The sequence below is a fragment of the Oxyura jamaicensis genome, chromosome 2 (genome assembly GCF_011077185.1).
Source record: "Oxyura jamaicensis isolate SHBP4307 breed ruddy duck chromosome 2, BPBGC_Ojam_1.0, whole genome shotgun sequence".
Lineage (NCBI taxonomy): Eukaryota > Metazoa > Chordata > Aves > Anseriformes > Anatidae > Oxyura > Oxyura jamaicensis.
Genome location: NC_048894.1, coordinates 87939872 through 87964576, shown reverse-complemented (window position 1 = coordinate 87964576; position 24705 = coordinate 87939872). Strand labels below are relative to the sequence as shown.

The 24705-nt window shown below is 36.5% G+C and overlaps 1 long non-coding RNA gene across 1 annotated transcript in view; it reads left to right on the top strand.

Moving 5' to 3' along the window:
- Positions 1-9806, top strand: part of LOC118162256 — a 27140-nt gene extending 17334 nt beyond the window's left edge. Inside the window, exon 3 of the long non-coding RNA XR_004748358.1 lies at positions 9694-9806. This is a non-coding gene — a long non-coding RNA (uncharacterized LOC118162256). The remainder of the gene's footprint in view (positions 1-9693) is intronic.
- The last annotated feature ends 14899 nt before the right edge of the window (positions 9807-24705 follow it).

Genomic DNA, 24705 nt, shown 5'->3' with positions numbered 1-24705 from the left:
AAAGAAAGAAAGAAAGAAAGAAAGAAAGAAAGAAAGAAAGAAAGAAAAGATTATAACCAGAAGAAAAAGAGTCTATCCTACATCAGTAAGTTTGTATACAAGCTCAGGTGAAAACATGGAGCATACGTCTTCAGCAACTACATATTCAAAGTTCTTCCCTTTCTCCCTTTTGAAGAAGCTCTGAAAATGGTAATCTTCCTATTGCTTTGCTTTATACATAGATTTACTTCTCTTTTGGACCTTAATTTTACAGAACTGCTCTTAGAGGCCATATCAGATCACATGAGAAAAAAATAAAATAAAAAAGTAAGAAATAAAAAAAGTAAAGTAAAAAAATAAAAAGTAAAAAAAATAAAAAGTAAAAAAGTAAAAAAGAAGAAATCTAAATTGTCTTGAGATTATTTTCCTTTGTGGTATTTTAGTGTCTCTCCCATAACTGCAGTGATCAAGTTGTCTCCACTCTCCAAATGAAGGATGTGTTTTCTCTGATTCTTTTTTAAATCATTTTGGAAGTCCTTTATGAGTACAATATGAAATGACTGATATGTGTGACAGCTCCTGAAACCTTGAAACTTGGTGCGACTTGCATTGTTGTAATATTCAGTGTACTGTTTCATGATCCTGCACTCCACAAACCATCAATCATTGTGAGCAATATATAATTATGTATTGCTTAAGAGAATATATATATATATATTTATTTATTTTTTACCTCAAGGAAACATAAAACACTTAAAAGTAATTGCTAGGGATATGACATTTTAAATAGAGATGCTGTCTCAGATGCAAACAGTTCAACTGTAAAATAAGTAAAAGATAATAATAAAAATAAAACAAAAGGAAAACTAAATACCATGGCACTGCCTTCTGGCAAAGATACAAAAATATTGCATAATTACAAATCCATAATTTATAAGAAGCTGTGTCATGTCATAATTTTGGAGTCTATATTTTAAATCTGATGGCACACCTTCTAGAATCTTTGGAGGGCTTAGCTGTGAATCATCCTTCAATAGCTCAAAAGATTATATTTAATACCAGTACAAGCAGAATGTCATGAGGTGAACAAAGTGAAGAAGAGAGCATTTATCACTTTTCCCATAGGAACAAAAATAAGATAGGAAGTTGACGTTCCACTGTTGGTGATACAACTCTTTCTGCCATTCTAGTGGTGGATATGAGACATAAAATATTTCAGCAAAATGTCTGCATAAAGCTGGGATATCTTTATTGTTTAGCTGTATGTTTCCTGCACTGACACTGGCCTAGACACTGCCTTCTGACTTGGGCCAGAGCTGAGGGAGATTCAAGAGATGGCAGTGCACAATATCCCACCACTCCTGTCATAGTGTTGTTGCTCACGGAAATCTATTATAACTCATAACTCTTTAAAGAAACCTTGAGGGTATTCAAGAAAAAGGTTTAAGGATGTTTTCCTCAGAGCTAATATAGGGCGTTTAGGATGATGTAACTGTGTTTATCTTATCTTTATTCCAAACGAAGTGTTGAAAAGCAATGCAAGAGAATCTAGATTTGGAATTGCAATATGAAGAACAAACCATATTAAGTAGAATGCAACTTTTGATGAGGTATTTCCAATTGTTCATTTTGAGCACCATTTATCTCATTTAATTTTAGTTGGCTAAAGTACAGACATAAATCATTTTAGGTTCATTCCACAACCTGTAGAGAGAACAAAGACTGCTGTGGGGGTGCTGTTTATTTGGACAACTTAGATCTCTACATTAGGATGAGATGAAGTGTGCTCTAGACACTACTTAGTCTCAGTGTTGCAAAGGGGCCTTGGGTGACAATAAAATTAAGAGATCTACAATCCAGACATCTTCATTCAGTAAAATAAATGGCGCTTTTGGGATCTGGTTATCATGCAAAGAGAGAGAGAGGGGGACTGGAGGAATCTCTAATGTACTCCAAGAAGTTTTTACAGTTGTGTTCTTTCTGTGATATCTTTACCTTTTTCCTCCCAGGAGAAGCTCAATTTACCCCACTCTGGTTCACTGTGCTTGCAAGGCCCCTTGCTTTGCTTTTGTTTTGCTACATTTGTCTGTCAGCTTTGAGAGCTCCCCAGGGTCATATTTCCAGATCTTGAAGTTCAGGCCTCAGTCATTTTCCTGTTTATTGTTCATCCTCCCACAGCATAGATCTACTATGTCAGTGGAGTAAAAATCCATTTCTACAGAAATATGTTGTCCCTATAGCATACAACCTGTTACACTAACAGGTGTAAGTAGGTATTCAGAATAACCTGATATCTGTGTTCCAGGAATAAGAACAATAAGGTCTATGTAAAATTCTTACCTAGCAGTTAAGCTCTGTTCCTATTGTCAGTAAGCCACCACCTACAAAAATAAATGCTATCTTGGGTGAACCTCTTAACTTGCAGATAGCAAGTCAACTCTTTGAAAGACCAAATGCCAAAGGGTACACATTTTTAGAGGTAAAATTAATGTCGTTCATCAGATGCTGAGCAGTACCAAAGAAGTCATCCTTATGTTCAATTCGACATGCTGTTATGGGAAAGAAACAAGGTAATGTGTGGAATATGTACCTGCCTCATCTATTTATTTATCTATTTGTTTATGTATGTATGTATGTATGTATGTATTTATTTATTTATTTTTTCACCATTAGCTAGGGAAATCATGGCTCTTGGAATTCGATTTGAATATAAGGTTAAAATACTGCTGAAACTTGGCCATGAGTAGATTGGTTTAGTGAGTAGAATCTCACATTTGAATATATTGTATTACACAGAAAGATACAAAATCCTCAATGTTTTGTCTGAAAAAGAAATATATATATATATATATTTCTATTTTATATGATTTTCTTTCTTACTAGAGAAGTTCATTAGGGAAAATTAATATATGTTTATACGTATACATATACGTATACATATACATACTATACAATAACAGTTAGTATCCAGCCCCACAGGATCTGGAACTACTTACATGCTGACATTTTGTTGGATCTCTTAAGTGCTGGGTTTCTTTGTTCTTCCTTTCTTATTCCCTTTCCTGTCTCAGTCCTGCTCCTTCTATGTGAATTGTAGCAGCTGAGGGATATAGCCTTAAGAGAAAGGAGTAGTGATAAAGTAAAAATTGTGGACTATGTTTGAAGGCTGTGAAAAACACAGCCAAACTATTCTTCCTGACTGAAAGACATTATGAATTTATCACCCTTTCTTTTACAGAGAAGAATCTGTGAACTGTTCCTCTTTCTCATAAGATAAATCCATAGCCGACGTTGACAGAAACTAAGTTAAAAAGAATTGGCCTCTAGTCATCGAGTCTTCAGTGAGTAATTCAAATAAATAATTTTGAAATCTGAAGTCACTCAAACTATTCACCTTCCTGTAGTCTTTCTTCTAATTTGGGAAGTGTGGCTGCATAGCTAATTCAAAAGATGTTATATTTCTTCTCCTATTATAGATCAACCAGAGAGGGCTTTAACAAAACGTGGAATGCAGAATTTTTTGGCACATTAATGAATACCTTTTCATATTCTCCACTGAATTCTTATTTTCAAAATTAAGAGTTCTTGAAACCATAAGATAAAACCTGGTATTGCCCTGAAAACTCCACATCTTTATGCACCCAAATATGGCTTCACTTCCTTCATTTTCTTGCTACCAGGCTTCCTCTACTCATGTTTTCCATCTTTCCCCTTCCACCTTTCTTTGGTAGAAAGATTATTTATTTCTCTTTTTATTTAAATCTCTTTTTAATCTAAAATTATACTTTTAATGACAGCTTCTAAAATGATTAGCTTTTATTTATTTATTTATTTATTTATTTTCCCTGGGGTTGGCCTAGCAGTTAACTAGAAATAATAAATATATATATATATAACATTATATATATATATATATATATATATATATGCATTTTTTAAAAAAAGAGAGCTTTTTGGTAGCACTAGACCTCTTTCTGGAATGAAGAAAGGCAACTGTAGCATTTACCAAAAATACCCATATGATCATAAACATATTTCACTGATGAGCACTGAACTTGTTCTTGCTCACCCCACTTGGAGAGGGCAGTCAGGCCAGACTGCTCAAAGTGGAGCTCTCCAAGAGATTGTTTATTCTATGGGAAATTCTTCTAAGAAAAATGGAAGTTTTGATATTTCCTTACAATATTGCCCAGAAGGACTATTGTGGTGATAGACAGCTGTGTAGATACAAAATGGAAAAGAAGTGGCCTTGGACAATCTGGTCAAGAAGGAAGAAGCTCTTGTTCAGTATAATTATACTTACATGAAATTTTCCTGTAGGAATAGAAAATTTCTCTAGAAGTACTTAACAATTACTCCTCCTGAGGTTTCTGTGTTTGGAAAGGGATTCTGAAGCTGGAGAGGACTGGCAGGAAAAAAGAAAAAGAAAGGTGGGAAGCAGAAAACATGCAGGTTTGAAAGTGAATAATAATTTTCCACTGAGTAAGAAGAAGCTAATATTTTATGAGCAGGGTGGAGACTGGTGAGGAACAGAGTATAAGCAGGGATTATAGTGCCATTCTTCCAACCCAGGGAAACACCTATTTACCTCACATCAAAAACATGCTCTGCAAGCTGCCAGACCTTCAGCATCATATACACATAGGCTGTAGATTCTGCCTGTAGAGGATATCCTCCTCATGTAATCACAGAAATGATCATTTTAAGTGTTTCCGTGATCCCTCCATTTACATTGCAGGAATGTGCCATGGGCCAGAGCAGTGGCACAGCAGTCCTGTGGGCAAGATGTGATGTGCACCCACAGGTTCCAGGAATGAGGCTGCAGAAGCATATTTGAGTCCCAATAGTTTTAGAGGACACAGTAAGGGGTGCCACCAGTTTGACATTGCCAAGCCACAGCTGATGGCTTACTGGTCCAAATGCCAGCCTGAAACTGAACGCCTGGAAGCTAGAGTCTTTGCCCAACCCATGAACTGTTCCTGCAGTTCCCCCTTCTCTCATCTCCCAGAAAGGATTGTATAATAACTACATGAAGATTTCAGCCTGGGGGACAACTTTATAAATTTTTAGTAGGGTGAAGGAAGCAGTAGAAATAGCAAATGCCTCTCTCTAGTATCCTGCACTTTCATGTCTACCTAAATCAGCAGTTCCTGTGCACATATACAGCACATTCTGTACTACTACCAAACATTTAAATACACCACAAAATAGACAATAAACATTAACAGAGTCCTGTTTATAGTTGCTGTGCTATACGACATAAAACTAGAATTAATTCTGCCACAGTTCCATTTTTTCTTTGAAGATTGGTTAAGAAGTCAGAGTAAAATAAAGCAGTGTTCTGGTGTTTGCTGATACAACAACTACAGTAAGCTGAAAAGTTGTTCGTTCTCTCTTTCAATTATAGGTAAAAGAAATCTGAAAACAAACAAACAAACAAACAAACAAACAAATAAATAAATAAATATATCCCTCTCAGTTGAGAGTAACATTTGGATGTCAAAGTCAAAGCATTTAAAGTCTCTATAGGACAAGCAGAGCCTCTGCTGAGAGTTTATGGCTATTTCCAGGGGGCAAAAAAGCAGCAAATACTTTAAAAACTCAGTCTGGCAGATTACTTCACCTGTAAGGATCTTATTATGATTACAATAACATATATATATCTGTATTATAATATATAATTATGATATATATAATATATATATCTCATGTATATATAATTAAGGTATATATAAATATACAAAATCATATATAATTATGATTATAATAAGATTCTTACATGTTTTTGAGATTTTTAAGAATTTTTAACATTGCTTGATTCTTCTCTTATGTCTATGAAGATCAATCCAAAGCAGGTTTTTATTCCTGAGTCAAGCTAAGTAAGCTTCAATGGCTTGTCTGACTTATCAACCTAAAGATAAGGTTCTCTTCCATAAATATATAATTCCCATAAATAAATAAAAAGTAAGTAAGTAAGTAAGTAAAAAGAAGAAGAAGAAGAAGACAGGCTTTACTGTTTTATAATTATAACATTATATTTCAGAACAAAAGAGAAGGAAGAACAAAGAGAAGGAAGGAAGCAGGGCTTCAGTGTAGATTTGTTGCAAAACATGCAAAACAAATATATGAAAATAAACTCTTTAAAATAAGATAACAAAGAAAGTGATCTGTTAAGAATGGTTAAGAAAATATTAATACAGGAATTAAAAATTAGCTAAATTAAAGAAAGAGAATTATAATTTGCATAGCATGAAAAACAAATATTCTTTTATCCAGACACAAAATCATAGTATTGTGTTTTCTCTCGTATCAAAGATCATTTTTATCAACACTGAAGTTAATTAAATGTATTCATTGTTTTTAACTATATTCCATTTACCTTTGTCCCACAGAGAAAAACAACTTTGGACTAGTAAATTATTTATGCAGAATAAAATGAGACAGAATTTAAGGGACAGAGTAAGCAAGACTGAATTGTCATTATTAAAGTGCTGTATAGTACAGAAACCATCTTATGCTATATTATATTGCACTGTCAGAAATCCATTAAATAGATTTGTGTATTGGCATATATTCCTACAGCAGTCAATAAATACTGAATACTCAGCACTTCTCAGTAGTCACTCAGCAAGTTTAAGTATTAAGCCCGTGATTCCCACACCAAGAGACAGTATTGCAAGTCCTTGTCTTATTGGAAGGCATTAGATTACATACTTGAATTCCTGCTTGCTGGGATTTGCACCATTCTGGACAGCTATGGACAGCATTCCATTGTTGCTATGCTGTTTGGTTGTTTGGTGGGTTTTGCTTGCTTTTTTTTTTTTTTTTTTTTTTTTTTTTTTTTTTTTCTTTGCTCTGCTCTGTTTTCTTTATTTCTGATGAGTACAAATTTTCCATTATGAGTGCCATGTTCAGAACAGTGTTCTGATATTGTGGGATATTTTCTCTCCAAGTGTTTTTAGTGAGCTATTGAATTGTGAATGAGATGTTCAGCACCTTGGATCAAATCCAAACTTCTCCTGTCATCATTTTAGTCTGACAGAAGAGTTGGTTGGACCTACCCATACACTTTTACTGCTTTGACCAGACTGGCTGTAAGAGAAAAATCTGGGGTGAGTTGCAGACAAGCAGAAACATTCATGAGTGAACCTTACACTGACATTTATGTTTTATTTTTATTTTTATTTTTTATTTTTATTTTTATTTGTTTTTAAATCTATGAAAAATGTCTTTTTTTTTGGTGACATAAATATGTCTCAACGCTTGCTTCATTTATTTATGTATTTATCTTTTTATTTATTTATTTATTTATTTATTTCCCCTGTGTTGTGAACAAGACTTCTGGTGTTATATTTGAGGATAAGGAGGGCTATGAACCTGCAATTGTATCCACTGGAAGTGAGAATTTGATGGGCATTTTAGCTGGTATATTTGCACAGCTGTATGACATATCTCGCTGAACAGAGCACTGCCATCACTCCCTAAAAAAATCCCACTGAAGGAGGGGATGCTCTCTTTGGCCACCTGCAGTGCCATCCTTGCTTGGAGCATATAGCACCCATTCACAAAAAGATTTGGGGGGCAGAAGACATGCATGCAGGGCATCTTCCACAGCAACACTATGCATCTCTGTTTTTCTCTGGGAAGAGCAGTAGTTCACGTCATGCTGGGTCACCCAGGTTTTGTATCTTATACTTTGGAAAGTATAAATTGCTTTATTCCCCTCAGTCAGTGACCAGAAACCCTGTGCTTGTATTTACAGGGATTCCAATATTGTCCCATAGTGTTCCTAAGTAGAACACCTCTGTCATGACCTCAGAAAATTTTCCTCTGCTGGGTACCCAGTATTGCTCCTTTCACTTGCCTGCTCTGCCAGCACCAGCTGCCAAGAGCACTGTTTCCTTGAGCTTGTCCATTGAAGCAAGTGGGCAGCCAGTTCCTGGTCACCCTCTTCCCCTTGCCTGTGCTGGGGAATGTCCAGTTCATGATGGTCTTCTCTCCCTGTAACCATGAGGATCACAGAATCACAGAATAGTCTAGGTTGGAAGAGACCTCCAAGATCACCAACTCCAACCTCTGACCTAATGCTAACAAATCTTCCACTAAACCATATCCCTAAGGTCTACATCTAAACATCTTTTAAAGACCTCCAGGGATGGTGACTCAACCACTTCCCTGGGCAGCCCATTCCAGTGACTAACAACCCATTCAGTAAAGAAGTTTTTTCCTAATATGAGTTACATTCACATTTATTAACACTTAATGAAAATAAATAAATAAATAAATAAAAGATAAAAGAAAAATGTTTCAGTGATTGAAACTCACTGATACCTATTTACAACTCCACAAACTGGCTTCCTTAGTAATTTCTATTAATGATTGCAAACTAATCAAAACAAATCAAAACCAAATTCTAGAATATCCAGATTGCCACAAAAACCTTAGAAAGAAAGAATTAATTCTAAAATATTAAAATGCATATCTACATAGCTTTTCTGCCAATTATATATCTATTTTAAGAGCAGCTTACTTATGTTCAGTCACAAGGTGGGCACAACCTAATTGCCAAGAGCTGTATTCTGTCATCATACCTTGCACCACAGATAGTCGATTGTGCCAGCCATTAATAGATGGCTATTTTCTTTTTGTATGTAATAGAATAGGTTGAAGCAAAATTACACTTTATATAATTTTAAAATATCTTGGGAAAGCTAGGAAACAAAACATAAAATGAATTATATCCCAAACATTAAAATCAAGCAAAATATATCAACACAAACACATAAATGAATTGAACATTTCCTTCACTCACAAGGCAAAACATGTTAACAAGTTAACAAGTTAACAATCACATTGCAAAAGAGCTTTCAGGGATTGTTTCTTCTTTGAATGTACAATGTTAGAGAACATGTAACAATTAGGAAAAGTACTTCTGGAAAAATAAAAATAAAAACAACAACAACAACAACAAAGAAATAAAACACGGCCTTTAGTCTCCCAGGTTTGTTCATTAAAAATGTATGCGACTTCCAAAATGGCTGAAGTAAGACAAGCTGCAAAAATAACATGCAAATGATTCATTTCCAAAGGAATGAAGGCTTGGCAGGTTTTCATTTGCTTGTTTATTTGTTTGTTTGACTTTTTTTTTTTTTTTTTTTTTTGTAAAGCTAAAAGTGGAAATTGCATCCAGCACTTCTGTTCCAACTCTGCTGTAGATCTTGCTGTGATACTGAGGTAGTCTCTTAAAAGTGCTTGTAGTCAGTACATATTTCTGTGTTTTTCAACTACAAAAATAATAATTAAAAAAAATCTAGAACTAGTTACTCCTGGCAACATTGTGCAACTGAAAAGTAGAGTTTGTTTTGTCTGAAGAACAAGTGCTGAGGTGTCTGAGATTCAAAGAAAAAAGTGAAAGTTATTTTGGTGGATAGGGGAAGAGCTGTATTTGGTGGATAGGGGAAGAGCAACTGACATCCTCTACATGGACTTATGTGAAGTATTTGACACTGTACCACATTACATCCTTGTCTTAAACTGGAGAGACATGGATTTGATGGATGGACCACTTGGTGGGTAAGGAATTATTTGGACAATTGCACTAAGAGTTGAGGTTAACAGCTCAATGTCCAAGTGGAGATCAGTAATGAATGGTGTTACCCAGGGGTCAGTATTGGGACTGATGCTGTTTAACATCTTTAGTGGTAATATGGAGAGTGGGATTGAGTGCACCCTCAGCAAATTTGCCAAAGACAGCAAGTTGTGTGGTGTGGTTGACAGCCTGGAGGGAAAGGATGCCATCCAGAGGAACCTTGACAGGCTTGAGAGGTGGGCCTTTATGAACCTCATGAAGTTCAAGTGCAAGATGCCTGCGTCTGGGCTGGGTCAATCCTAAGCACAAATACAGGCTGGGTGGAGAATGGATTGAGACCAGCCCTGAGGAGAAGAATTCGGGGGTGGTGGTTGATGAGCTCAGCATGAGCCAGCGATGTGCTCTTGCAGCCCAGAAAACCAACCACATCCTGGGCTACATTAAAAGCAGAATGGCCAGCAGGTTGAGGGTGGTGATTGTCCCCCTCTACTCTGCTCTCATGAGACCCTACCTGGAGTACTGTTTTCAGCTTTGGGGCTCCCAGCAAAAGGACATGGAACTATAAGAACAAGTCCAGAGGAGGGCCACAGAGATGATCAAGGGGCTAGGACACCTCTCCTACAAAGACAAGTTGAAAGAGTTTGGGTTGTTCAGACTGGGGAAGAGAAAGCTCCTTGGAAACCTTATAGCAGCCTACCAGTACCTCCAGCACTACACTTTGTCAGGAAGTGTATTGATAGGACAAGGTGAAATGGCTTTAAACTAAAAGAGAGTAGATTTAGATTAGATATGAGGAAGAAATTCTTTCCCATGAGGGTGGTGAGGCACTGGAACAGGTTGCCCAGAGAAGCTGTGGGCTTTAAGCAACCTGGTCTAGTGGAAGATGCCCCTGCCCATGGCAGGGAGTTAGAACTAGATAATCTTTAAGGTCCTTTACAACCCAAACCATTTTATGATTGTATGATCGTATGATTTTATTATTTATATTTTTTTTTTCCCAAACCTGAAGTGTTCCCCCCTCTTCCCCCCCCCTCCCCCCCCACCCCTTTGGTTGCAGAGAATAGCTAATAATTTGTCAGACATTTCAATTACACTAAAACAAAGGAAAATCGTTGTTGTTTAATGCGAGATTTTAGAAGGACTGTCAATATGTTACAGAACTCCACCCCTTCACCCTTGAGAATGAGATAAGTTAGGCAGCACACCATGAAACACAGAAAAAATAATCCTCACCTAAGGGAATTTACAGTTTAATACAGGACACCAAAAGTTACAAACAACCTTTTTATTTTATACATTTTTTGTTATTTCTCTCAATCCAAGGTGGCCCAGCCAAAGACCAAGATCTCTGTTTCCATTGTGTAAACGCAGCAAGGCTGTGATTGGCGTAATTCTACTCAGTTTAACTGAATCAACTGTTTAAATTGTTGCAGTTTCCTAAACTTTGTTAATATCACCCCTGCCCCAGTGGCACAGATGCTGGTGGACTAAGACACCCCTTAAACACATAGAGTACAAGCCATTCCTCTGGCAGCCCTGAGTGCTCTGTGCACCCTGCACCAGTGAAGCACTGGGACAGTGTGAGGTCATTTTTGTCAGCACAACCAGAAGCAACCTGCCTGTTGCCACCTTTTAATGCTATGTGGACTGCATGGAGACAGTGTGACGTAGTTGTGACTCCAATCAGAGATGCATGCAATGGTGTTTCTGTGCTCCATAGTGGCCAACCACCCCACCCAGGTGGTATCAGGTGTTTCCTTGGCATCCAGAAGATGTGCAGCTTTAGAAAGATTTAGTGAAGAACTTGAAGGAAGAGAGCAATGTGGATTTGTGGACTTTTATTCATTTATTTATTTATTTTCCCAGTGTGCCAAGGTCACAGATCTTGTTAGGGCTTTACTAACCTTCTGTCACTAAAGTTTGCTATTGCAAATCCTGAAGAGCAGGAATTGAAATTAGCCACTAAATTTTCTCTAAAACTGGGGACCTACACACATGTTTCATCCAGGATGCTGGCAATAACAAGATTCACCTTTGTTTTATCACATGCTCAGTGTCTTTCTTCTGACCATTTATTGAATCCGGCCAGCACATTAGGGAGAAACTGCACATTTGGAGAGCTGCAGTACAGGGTTTAATCCTATCCTGATGTAACCGACATCTCCACAGCAGGTTTAGAATGTAAGAGGCTTCTGCTCCACGACGGTGCCTGTCTCACCCAAATACTCTACTTGGGTCCTGGTGAAGCAAAGGCTACCTTCCCCAACACTGGAGTCAAAACTGCACACACTGCTCTTAGCTGCCATCTGCATACTGCATATTTCATATTTCATATACTTACATGTAATACAACTGGCCTCTGCAAGCTGTATTATTAGGATTATTAATTGGGAAGCAAGAGTGGATGACACATATGTCTGTTTTATGCATGAGTTTGTTGCATTCTGCACTAGTGGGAATGAGTATTGGCGTAAACTGGGACTACTGTATACTGGAAGTTGTTATGGGATAGCCACCACTTCAGCCCTCCAGGATACATCGGCTGCTGGCTTACAATGTCATTAGCAACATTTATTTATTTGTTTATTTATTTATATCCTTCAGAAGGCAATTCAAGCTTATTACAACTCTGTGAATATACAGTAGGAAAAAATCAAAACTTTAAAGGCTGCAAATCCTTTAGGTGAAATAGATTATTTATTTATTTATTTCCAAAGGGAAAACTTTCATTTCTTTCCTCAGAGGTTTTATAATGCATTTCTCCCTGCTTGTGCTCTGCTGATCTTTAATTGTCTAACTCCCCCACTGACCTCAGATGTCCACCTTACCTGCCATTAATCATTGGAAGGCTGAAGCAGTAGATATGTTCATCTAGAGCTATTTCCCTCCCACTCTTTTACAACTGGCATCCATCTGCTCCTTCTTTCTCCACATTCTAGTAGAAAATTTTGTCCTTTGCTTTTGACTTGCTGTATTAACTAGCCTGCTGCTTTTAATTTCCAGCTCTCTCCACCAAGGTACCAGGCTCAGTTATGTCATATAATGCTTTTGTCTATAAACACATAGTAAGTACAGTAATCTGTAAACAAGAGAATAAATAATCAAGTGTATTATTGATTACAGAAAGACAGGCAACCCAAGAGGTATTATTTAATGCTAAAATAAAATGTTTTAAACAATAGATTTTTCCCCAATCCCCAATTATATTTCCCAAATAATGCCCCAATTAATTAATATTTAGGTTGATACACTGCATGTTTCTACACACAGAATTGCATAGCTAGGCTGTGAGAAAAAAGACCTAGTGGCAGGTATCTATGCACTTACCTCACATATTTCATGGCTGATCTCAGTACCTTATTTATCCTAATATATCCTAATATCATTTTTATATTTTTGTTGAAAGTAATGGTTCAGATCCTCAATCTTTGTAGCACCATGAGCCTAAGGATTCTTCTTATTTATTTATTTATTTATTTATTATTTTTTTATTTTGTCTATGCACACATAAAATGATAGTTTGTTTAATAAAGATGATAATAAATTGGATTTTGTTTGGTTTTGTTTTGACAAGAAATGTATCCTGTTGTTTCAATTTTTAATCTTCCTTTCTCTCATGGTTGATTACGCTCTTTTCAGAAGTTTGTATGTTAAATACACATTTAGCTAATTCAGAAATGAACGGTGAAAATTAATTATATTAACATATCACATATTATTTACCAGAGACATATATTATCCTGTAAATATGTATTTACTAAACACAAATTGTCTCCTCAATAAGAGTAATTCTCTGAACAAATTGTAGTTAGAATTGTAGATAGAATTCTCTGAACAAATTGGAGATAGAATTCATTTTCTCATCTGAGGATCTCACATTGTCTTTTATATGAAGAGGAACATAAAATCTACTAAAATAATTTCAAATGCTTATTACTGTGAATGAATGGTTTATTTTTCATGTTGCTCAACTATTAAAAACAAAAGTAACCTCAGATTTTCTTCAGAAATTAATATTTAAATTGTATCAATTATGTAATTAATATATACATATACATTAATATGTATATATTAACACTGTGACAAGCTTGTGTCCAAATCCCGAGACTTGCTCCTGTCTTCTCTGAAAAGAAGTGAGAGAGGAAGTGTGACTTCTATTATGTATTAAGTATATATTTGATCATGTTTTTGTTGTTGCTGCTGCTGTTGTTTTTCTCAGAACAGTGAGGTGACAGCTCCTATGAGTTTTCCCCGTGTTTAATCAATGTGATTCAATCAATTGAGTCATTTACAGGAAAAGTTAGATAGTCAAAACATGTTAAAATAGACCATGACTAAGCTGGCTTGAGAATAATAGTCAGCTATACATATATTTTCACTGCCATTGTTCTATCCTGCACTGTTCTACTCCCCCCCTCACCCCCCCTTTTTGACAGATTGGTGGTGACATACGCTGACCTGAATCACTTAAGCAAGATATTATTGCATTCAAACAGCCCCAGCCATGCTCTACATTGCAATTGTACAGGTTTCAGACCCCTTTAAACATGTTCCATTATTGAAAAAGAAACATATCTCTATGCACACTCCACTATCTACAGTCTTCTTAAAGTCTGCTAAGTTTTTACCCTATGAAGCCTGGAGACGTTGAAGCAAGGAACACAGAATTTTCATTGATCTTAATTTATAGAGTTCAGAGAGGACATGATTTTCCAAGGTCACTCAGTGACCCCTATGACCTACCCCCCAAGCCAGCCAATGGCAGTCAGAAACTGAGTGAGATATTTCAGTAGAATATATGCTTCACTCATTTAAAGAGAAAACAAACAGACCCATCAGATAGTATACTAGTTTTTTCTATCCTCTACTTTTACTATCACAGCCTGCAATAGAACTTCTTTTCCTTATCAATCTGTATTGGGTTTATGTGGCAAGGTTGTGGTAGCAGAGCGGCTGCAGGGGTGGCCTCTGTGAGCAGAGCCCAGCAGCTGCCCCATGTCAGATCAGAGCCAGCTGCAGCTGGCTCCAAAAGGGACCTGCTGCTGGCCAGAGATGAGCCAGGGAGCGACGCTGCTGGGTGGGCCTCTGATAGAGCAGATTTAAGAACGGGAAAAAAAAAAAAAAAGAAAGAAAGAAAAAAAGGAAAAACAAACAAACAAACAAAAAAACTGCTGCACAACCACAGCTGGGAGAGAGGAGTGAGAAGCAGCCCTAAAGCCCCCAAGGTCAGTGCAGCAGGAGGGCAGGAGATCAGGAGATGCTCTAAGCATGCAGCAGCAGTTCCCCTGCTGCCTGTGGAGGAGCCCCTGGTGGAGCAGGTAGATGTGGCCTGGAGGAGGCTGTGGCCCATGGAAAGCCCCTGAAGGAGAAGGCCCTGGGCCGGAGCTGCAGCCCATGGAGAGGAGCCCACACAGGAGCAGGGGGTCTGGGGGAGCTGCCTCCTGTGGGGGACCCATGCTGGAGCAGTTTGCTCCTGGGGGATGGAGCCATGTGGGAGCAGTTCCTGAAGAACTGCTGCCCATGGGAAGCCCTGGCAGGCTCAGTTCAGGAAGGACGACATCCCATGGGAGGGACCCCACATGGAGCAGGGGCAGAGAGTGACCATGAAGGAGCAGTGGAGATGTAGTGCTATGGACTGACCACAGCCCCCATTCCCTGTTCTCCTGGGCCACTTGGGGAACAATGTAGAAGAGGGTAGATGGGGGGAAGGTGTTTTTAGTTTGTTTTGAGTTTCTCACTGCTCTAGCTTATTAATAATAGGTAATAAATTTTATTAATCTCCCTACCCTGAGTCTGTTTTGCCTGTGATTATAACTGTTGAATGATCTCCCTGCCCTTACCTCAACCCTTGAGCCCTTTCCATTGTATTTTCTCCCCCTTTCATAGAATCCCTTTGAGGAAGGGGACTGGGATAGTGGTTGTGGTGGAGCTCAGCTTCCCAGATGGGTAAAATCATAAGCAAAAAAATTGTCCCTCACCAGATTTTGTCACTGATGAAATATCTTCAAAACCTAACAATGCTATATTTTGTTATTTTATGTGGTACAAATCATTAATGATGTAAGTTATTACATATTCTTATATTCTGGAAAGATTACCAATTTCTTCATTATTATAATTATCATTATTATTTTTTTTATGTTAAGAAGTATTCCAATTAACAGAAAATACTGTTAAATACTTTTAAATTTTGTCTGTGTAATCATACTGCTGGATGAATGGTTTATACACATTTGGATCTATTAGAGACACTAGATATTTAACAAATAAATAAAATTATCTTTTTTTCCAAGTAAATTTCAGTAAATATTGTCATGATCTAAATCATCCAGATTCCATAAATATTGTTTTCCCTGACATCTGAATATTTAATCAAATAGCATTTTGCAGTATTCTAATGAGGTGTGAGAACTGCATCAAATGAGGTTTGAAAAACTCCCATGACCCTGACCTATCTATACTGTAATTCTGAAAATTTTCCCCTGGGTTTTTGGGTAAAAGCCTTTACAGCAACATTATTATTATTATTATTATTATTATTATTATTATTACTTCCCCCAAGGGAGGTGGAGGGGTTGCTATTGTATAAGGCACTTAAAAATCACCTGGAATACCTCACAGAAAGAACACTGAGTAGCAATAATTTCTTTGAACTATGACACAAAGACCTCTCAGAAGTCTCAGTCTTGGGTTCAGATTAAAATGGCAAACACTAGAAATCTCAATAGATTATTGGACAAAATATCCAGTTTGGGATATAAACATTCTATATTAATCTTTATCAGAAATACTCATTTGCCTACACCAAAATTTTACAAGTAAATTTCAGGATACTCTGATATTAATTGAAAAAAATAAAAATAATTAAAAAAAAAAAAAAGAAAAAAGATTTTTTATTTACACCAGTTGTATACTAATGTTACCTGACTCTACAGAAATACTCCAGGTAACAGAGACCTTCCAAATTTCTCTTATTTTTAGTAATATGAAGACAGATACACAGGGATAACTGGAAGGCAAAAGAAAAAAAAAAAAATCATCTTTCAAACAGAAGACAGGATCTTTCATCAGTGAAAAAAATGAAATGTGTGTTATATAAATTTGGAGATCAGCTGTCTTTTTGCATACAGATGTGATCTGGCAGCTGTCCACAGTGCAAGCTGGTCAGATGTGAGCAGCTTCTGACTGGCACCTGAGATTTATAAATGGTGCATTCATCTCAGACTGAGTTTGTGTCCATCCAGTTCAGAGTGTAGGCACATTAAGTTCATATCCACCTTCACAGGAGCATTGAACTGAAAAAACTGAGAGAATATGGCTAAAGAAAGTAAGAGGAAAATATTGAAGATGACTGTGTGGTTGTTCTATATATCTGAAAGATTACTTACTGAATAGTGTTATATTCTTTAAATAATCTTTCTGGGTAAGATTAGCAAAGCAATACTTTAAAGAGATACAGTGAGAGCTGGATTAGGTCCATAATCTCATTTTAAATAAATAAATAAATAAATAAATAAAAATTTACAGAGGTTTCATGCATATCATACCTGAAGCTATCATTCCAAGTGCTTATAAAAATTAGCATTTTGAAAATAAAAACACAAGAAGAAGACAAAAAAATAAGCTATTCCTTACAGTAGTGAGCTTGTTGGTTGATTTATATATTCAGTTGTTAACTGAATTTGTCCCACAGGAATATGCCCATTGAGATAGATGTCTTTTTCAAGACTTCCTGGGGCTAACAAGACACAAGGCACATGTTATTCTATCAGAGAATTCATCAGTATATTTTCCTAATAAAGTGAAAAGGCACATTTCCTGAAGCATTATGAACCTCCAGGGGCTAAAGGAATCCTTGTAGAAGAATAACTGAAGCTAAATTACACATCAAATAACATGATCACTCTTTGTGCCGTAACTTTAATGCCAAAACAATATTAGTTCTGGTTTATATGTATTGTTAGACTTCTCAAACACCATCTAAAATAGATGGAGCTAGCAAATCACAGAGATATAATGGGTAAAAGATGCTCCCCTGTCTTTAATGAATCCCACCACAACCTTTAGAAAAGTTCACAGTATTATTTTGTCATTATTAGTTGCATAGCTAATGAAGACTTGTACACTTCTGAAGTCTGAGTTAGAAACTCAACAGTTTCTAGGCAGATCCTGGAACACTTAGGGACATTCTGTGTATGTGTTTCTGTGTGATTTTAATTAATGCAGATTCCATCAGGACATTTAAGTAAGGGGTTCTAAGTCATCCCTTGGGATCTGTGTTTTCTTAGTGTCCTCATCTGTTTCCTGTCCGTGCTGGAATATCAGGGGCACAAAAGGAAGAAGTCCTACACACCTTCATTGGATGATATTTGTTTTGTGTCAGTGTTATTCTCTATTGACTATTTCTAGCCAGTAAAAACAAAGCATATTTGTCTTCATGGGCTGGAGAAAGTGACTACGGAGGTAGAGGTTTCTTTGTTTTGTTCTTTTCTCAATTGCATTCTTAAAACTTACTTAATGCAGATAGATTTCCTAGGTGTAAATGAGATCAGTTTCCTACCAGATAACTTCAAAATCTTACTTACTCTGATACCAAGACATTGTATTTTAAAAAATGACTGAGACATACTACATGGACCAGATTCTGACTTTCTTCTTTTTCAAGTTGTATGGCAGATCAAAATACAGGACAAGACCTTATTTTTGCTCATTTAAATATATTTACCTTTGCTTACTTAATTTTAGGTCATCTGGGAATAGGGTTGCTATGCTATGTATTTCAACAGATCCTTCATTGGAATGAATTTTTAATATGATGAATAACATTATTTTTCTTTCTCTAAAGACTCAACAGATTTGACATGAAAAGAACATTGTTCTTTTCATTAGTAAATAGTTGATGTTTATTTATTTATTTATTTATTTTAAGAATGAATGATGAAATTCAGTCACAGTTATACTGCTCATCTACATAATTTTCTGTTAATAATTTCCTTTAGATTATTCCTTTAGGTCCAGTATTTAGACACTAGTTATATTTTTCCTTTTTTATCAAAGAAAATCAATGAATAGAGTTGTTTGTTTGTATTTAAACAAACCTCCTTTAAAACAAGCACTGTACAAATAAAATTGCTATAAGTAAACTCTAGTACATAGCAAATTGAAAATTCTCATTATGCCATATTTTTGGAAAATGCTAAATAACATGATTTAATGCTAGTCAGTGTCACTGTATTTCTTTTTTCTATGTTGTACTAAAAAAAAAAAAAAATGCATTCCTCACATTATTCTTTCTTTTTTTTTAAAAAAAAAAATATTTTTTAAATCTAGGTGAAACATCACAATATTCTCAGTTTTTCTTTTAGTAAGTCAGTATATTAGTATTGAAGTAGGGTACCAATCCAGCTAATCATATAGAAACATGTGAAAAGAAGACTTCTTTACAAAGCAATTGTTGTGGATAATAACCCAACAATACAGTATGGTTACACTGGTTCTGGCAAGACCTGCCAGTATTACAGTTGAGTTTTAGTATTTAAAAATATCCAACAGATTGGCCTATGCATGGTATTAAGTGTCTTTTCAGAGGAAGGAATGAAAATCCCTGTCAGTTCTGCATCTGTTCAAACATCCCACATTCACTAATTCTTTATTATTATTCTGACATTAAGCTACAAAGCTTCTTGAATAAAATTTTCTTTCAAACAAGTAAATTCATGAAAATCATAAGCATTCCATGAGCTGGAAGATCATTTCCCAAATACATTATTCTGCTGACTCTAAAGCTAACAGTTCCATCCTGAGCCAAAGGCCATTTGAAATCCAGGTAGCAAGGGATACTGTGTGAGGCTTTCTTAGACAGTGTTGCCTAAATGCTACTACATTTAATATCTTTGGAGAAAAAAAAAAAAAAAAATGTAATGATGGATGAGACATCAAGGTGATGTGCTAACCCTATTATAAATGTATCAGTAATGTCATGAGAGTGGCTGCTAGATGATTTATTTTCAGCCTTAAGAGCTAGTTCATACAAAGAAAAGCAAAAGAGGTCCTTCATCTTTCAGACCAATGATGAGGAAGAGGGATGAACCTGTAATTTTTTTGAAATCCTATGAATTATAGTGAGCTCATTTTTTTATATTTATGTATAAATATATTTGCATTATATACTGGGTACATTTTTTTTAATCATACAGAGAACTCTGACAACAAGAATCCAGTTTAAAATTCTGACACTGAGGACTTCACTAAAAAATTTTCATGCAAGATCAAACAATATTATCATCCTTCAACTTTCTTTTGCCAAAGGGAAAAAGATTATATATACATATATAAACATATATAAAATATATACATATATTTCAGATGTATTTCTCATCTGTCAGTTTCCATTATACCTGGTATATAAGAAACTAGAAAAATAAATATATAAATAAAAATTATTTCATTCATTTTCATTCTTTCTGTTTATTATTATTATTACTATTATTATTTTATTTTTTTTTTACTATTCCTATCTATGCTTTGAAATACAAAGCATACAAATATGCTTTAAATTTACTATTCCTATCTAGCTTTGAAATACACTTTAAAAAGACACTGAATTCTAGACTCCATAATGAATTCAGAGGCTATTGTGCCAGTGATTCCATTTGATATGTAACACCTTCAAAATTAACACCATATTGCTGTAGAAATCCTTTGCTCATTTATTTTTTCATTCTTTCTGAGCATTCTTTTGCAATACCCTCTGCAGACTGGGGAGAAGCTAACCTGGTCTTCTGTGCAGTCAGGTGGCCCTTCTTGCAAGGCATTTCCAGCCTAGGATAGATCCATCCACAGCCCTGGTTCATGATATGTACACCCCACCGTTACCCTTGCTCTACATCAAAATGCACATTGTCCTCAGTTTTCTTTGAAAGAAGACAAGAACATAAAGGAGAATGAACCTTCCTAATGGAGTAGGTGATTCCCAGTCAGGAATGCTTAGCAGACTGTTTTTGCACTGATTAAATGGTCCCAAAGCTCTCAGCAAACAATGGAGGTTGGACCAGGCTTTATGCTTCTCTCTAGTGCACTAGAGGAACAGCTTAATGAATGTGTTAACATGTAAATCTAATTTTAGACTCAGTCATATTGACACATTAAAACATTATATGTTCCTTCACGTTAAACAGGAGAATCAGAGAAAGTCCAAGAAAGAGAAAGTAAGGCTTGATGGAAAGTTTTCATTTACACTATTTTCAAAATAGAACACAAATTCTCCACTGAAACAAAAATCTTTCATAAAATTATAATCAATTTCTATGCTATTAGTTTGATTTAAATCAGCAATAGAAAATAATGTGTGGGAAAGTCCCACACATCAACATCTTCAGAATAAAGATTTTGCTTGGTTTCTCTTTATCATGTTTTATTGTGGTTAGCTTTGAGACAGTATTTCATTTTCAAAATTAAATTAATGTGCCAAAAATAATGAAAAAGAAAATATTTTTTTAAAGAACAAAAATCTTGTCTGAGAATAAATTATTCGCTTTATGTATATATATATAAATTGTAAAATGGCTTTTCATCTGATTCAGAGAAGTTTATTTTGAAATCCCAACATTTTTTACTGAACCAAAATCTTGTTTTGCATTCACCTCCACAACATATCTAGCTCTTTCTTTGGAAGTAATCATTTCTAACATCAAAGTCAGGAAGAAGATCTAATTTAAATACACTTAAAAAGTTTGCAGAGAGTTTAAGAAATGTAGAAACAAAATGATTCTCCTTTCAGAGAAAACTCTTTTCTTGAAGCTAAAAATCAGTCATGAGATTAAATGCATGCTAAAGAAAGAGAAGATATACACAAATAATGGATTAAAAGTGGAATGAAATAGTGTACAAAGTTCACATAAATAAAGACAAACAAATAAATACAATGATTAAATATAAACTCATATGCATCCATGCAACTGAGGAAAACCAAGACAACCATTGCTGAATATCTTTGAGTATTATATAGAGTGTAATTAGGAAAGAAACAAATAGATGAGGAAATTGCATTTTCATGCCTTTCTATGTTAATAAATAACAGATATGACAGTCAGAGTAACTATGGAACTCAGATACATGGGAAAATGACAGGAATGAAGCTGTGTTTCCCTCATTATTAGCAGTGATTGTGGATATTAGCATGAGTGTGTGGGAAAGCTATACATTCCTTTTCTCTCGTAAGTACACTTAAAAAAAAGTGAGTCTGATTAGAGATTTTGTTTTGAAATCAAGTGCAATAAAAAGGTTGAAAATTCATCCTGATTTTTCTCCTGTAGTAAGAACAGCAGTGAAACATGAGATTCCAGGAGCTCATCAACTGAAGAGAGTTTTTCATTGTACCTAACTTCAAGCACCTAACTTTGGCACTTATATTAGCTGGATAGGCTTCCTAGATTCCCTGTGTAATGAATGAAGATAGGCAGGCTCCTCCAGAGAGTAATTCAGAGCAAGAACCTAACGAAGGTGACCTGAATTGTTCTCCACAGGAACATCTCTCTCTAACTACAGAGGGAGTTTGAGTCATTTCCCAGTCAACTTCTTTGGATCGTTAAGGTCCCTAATGTTACGTTCCTTGAATATATGCCCTTTCTCTGCCCTGGACACTGGGCTGAAGCCCTGGACACAGAGGAGAAGCATGCACCTGCCTGCAAACATATGAAAAAAGAGCAAAAGGGCAGGGCTAGGGAAGAGATTGAAGCAAAACTTTCTTCAAGGTCCCAAGTGAATTCCCAGACAAAATTCTGTTTTCTCTGGGTCTTATCTTCATCTACAAATGAATAAACCAGACAGATGGTAATTGAGGGCTACCTTGAGATTCCTGTCATCAGGGGGCAAGGGGAGAGGGACTGTGCTGGAAGTCATATGCTCTTCAGGACTGCCTGGGATTCCTGGGAATGGACAGTGTACAGGGTCCCAGCCACATGCTGCCAGCTTGCTGTGCCAAATCAGGTGTTAAAAGAAGATTCTTCACCACAAAACAAAAAAAAAACAAACAACAAGAAAAAAATCCAACAACTTCACTTGATCCACTAAACAAAATCTGTATCCAAGACAAGGTTCTTGGGTGTTGTAGAATCTGTTCACATTTTTATCCATATAAAACATATATTTAATTTGTTGAACAAGATTAGACTATGTGTGTTCTCTGAAGCTGCTTGCATTTTGTTTCTGAAATTGCTGTAGTACACTGTTTGTCCTAGGGCATTTTTAAATTCAAGTGAAGACATCCTAAAAGCACCTGGGGATTTTCTTCCCTGGGAAGATTTTAGAATTTACCTGCCAATTGCTGCAATCAGCAGCATTTTCTTTGCCATATATTGCTACAAAACAGAGGGATAAACCAGCTCTGGCAGGGATGATAGAGCATTCTCCAGAGAAGGCATAAAATAGAAAAATATGCTCAAATCTCCCCCACCATTCCCTTTCAGTTCAATTGCAGAAGCTCCCTAGAGCACTGTAGACCAAATCTATACTGCTTCCTCAGCAGCAGTGCCAAGTTCAAATCCAGCTTTGCCAGCTAAGCAGCTTGAGACAGTTGCATCTGCACTGCCTTAGCATGTCTCTGGCTCTCATTTCCTGTGCCCCCTCTGTGCTTCAGCTGAAGCAGATCTGACCTCTTCAGATATCCTACAGTACATGTCCTCTACCTGTCTGACATGCTCTCTTAGCAGATATATGGTCCATTCTGACTTGCCTGCCTCAGCCTATTAGCATCCATACATAATATGCTGCTCTGGAAGCCTGATATTCACAGAAATGTGGAGCAGGTCTGTGATGGCTGTTTTAGAGCACTTGGTTGCTCCTGTTCCCAGGTCTGACACACCAGGAGTTGGAGGTGAGCCCTTGGTAAGAGCCCTTGGCTCTTTCTGGTTTTGCCATCAAGATCCTTGTAGCTTTCTTGAGAAACATTTTTTTTTTTTTTTTCAGTAGTAAGCCTTTAGGGAACTGGTTCCTGCCCAGGATGACCAGATTATTTTTAGCAGTGAGAAGGAATTGGTATCTGCCATCTGATCTAATACTGGCAAGGCAGAAACTTGGAAAGCTGAAAGCCACTGCCAACATCACAGTAAAGGAAGGAGGCAGTAGTTTGCTCTTCCTACACAGAATACACCTAAAGTGTTGTGATTTGTGTTTGTACTTAGCCTGACTATTGCTTTTCTGACAGAGCTTCTTGGAGAAGGGAGAGCATGCTAAAGTGATTCTAAGTGGTCCTGATCATCTGACAGCTTTATGGGGTTTCACTAGAAATCTTTCACTAACAGACTCACATGAATCTCTTAATATCTGTTCTTGATTCATTTTCAAAGTCTGGATCAAAGGCTCATGAGGATATAGGTTCAAGATATTCTTCAATGCCTATATTCCATACAAGTCATCCAATAAAGACATCTGGGACACATCTGGGAAACTTCTTCTTTTGGCCCTGGCATTTAAGTTAGGACATCCTGAGTTTCTATCTATTGAACACCGGTGTCCTCCCTGTCTGGTTCTTGACCAAGTGCTCCTTTCCTAATTACCCTCAAGATTTTTCATGTGCACTGTAACTCCTTGGTGTCCAAGGTATATGTCCAGCTCTTATAAAAGTAGACAGGTCCCTCAGAAATGAAAGGCTGATCCCAGAAAATCAAGGAGGACGAAGCAGGTGAGCAGTGGAGGAGGGCATTCAAGGACAGTGGCTTGTAGTAGGACTGCATGTCTGCCAGGAGCATCTTTGGAGGAGAAGGGTACAAGTTGCCTCTGTAAGAGGACTCAGAAATCAAGAGTCCCTGCTGAGGGAACCAGCTTCTTCCTTCCAGAGTGAAAGTTAACACAACATATCACTTCATACTTAAGCTATGTGACTACATAGCTATGCCAATAGGTTTCCTTCCTGGCTGATGCCCCAGGAGGTGTGCATGTAACTTCAGTCTATATCACTTTATAGTTTTCAAATGCCTGAGTGGAAGGGAAAAATCCTTCTACCATGACTGACTGTTGACTGAAGTTATATTTTTTGCATATTTAGCTAACCTTCACTGTCTTGAAACATAAGCTTTTTGTAGCAGAGAACTACCTTCCTTCCTTCCTTCCTTCCTTCCTTCCTTCCTTCCTTCCTTCCT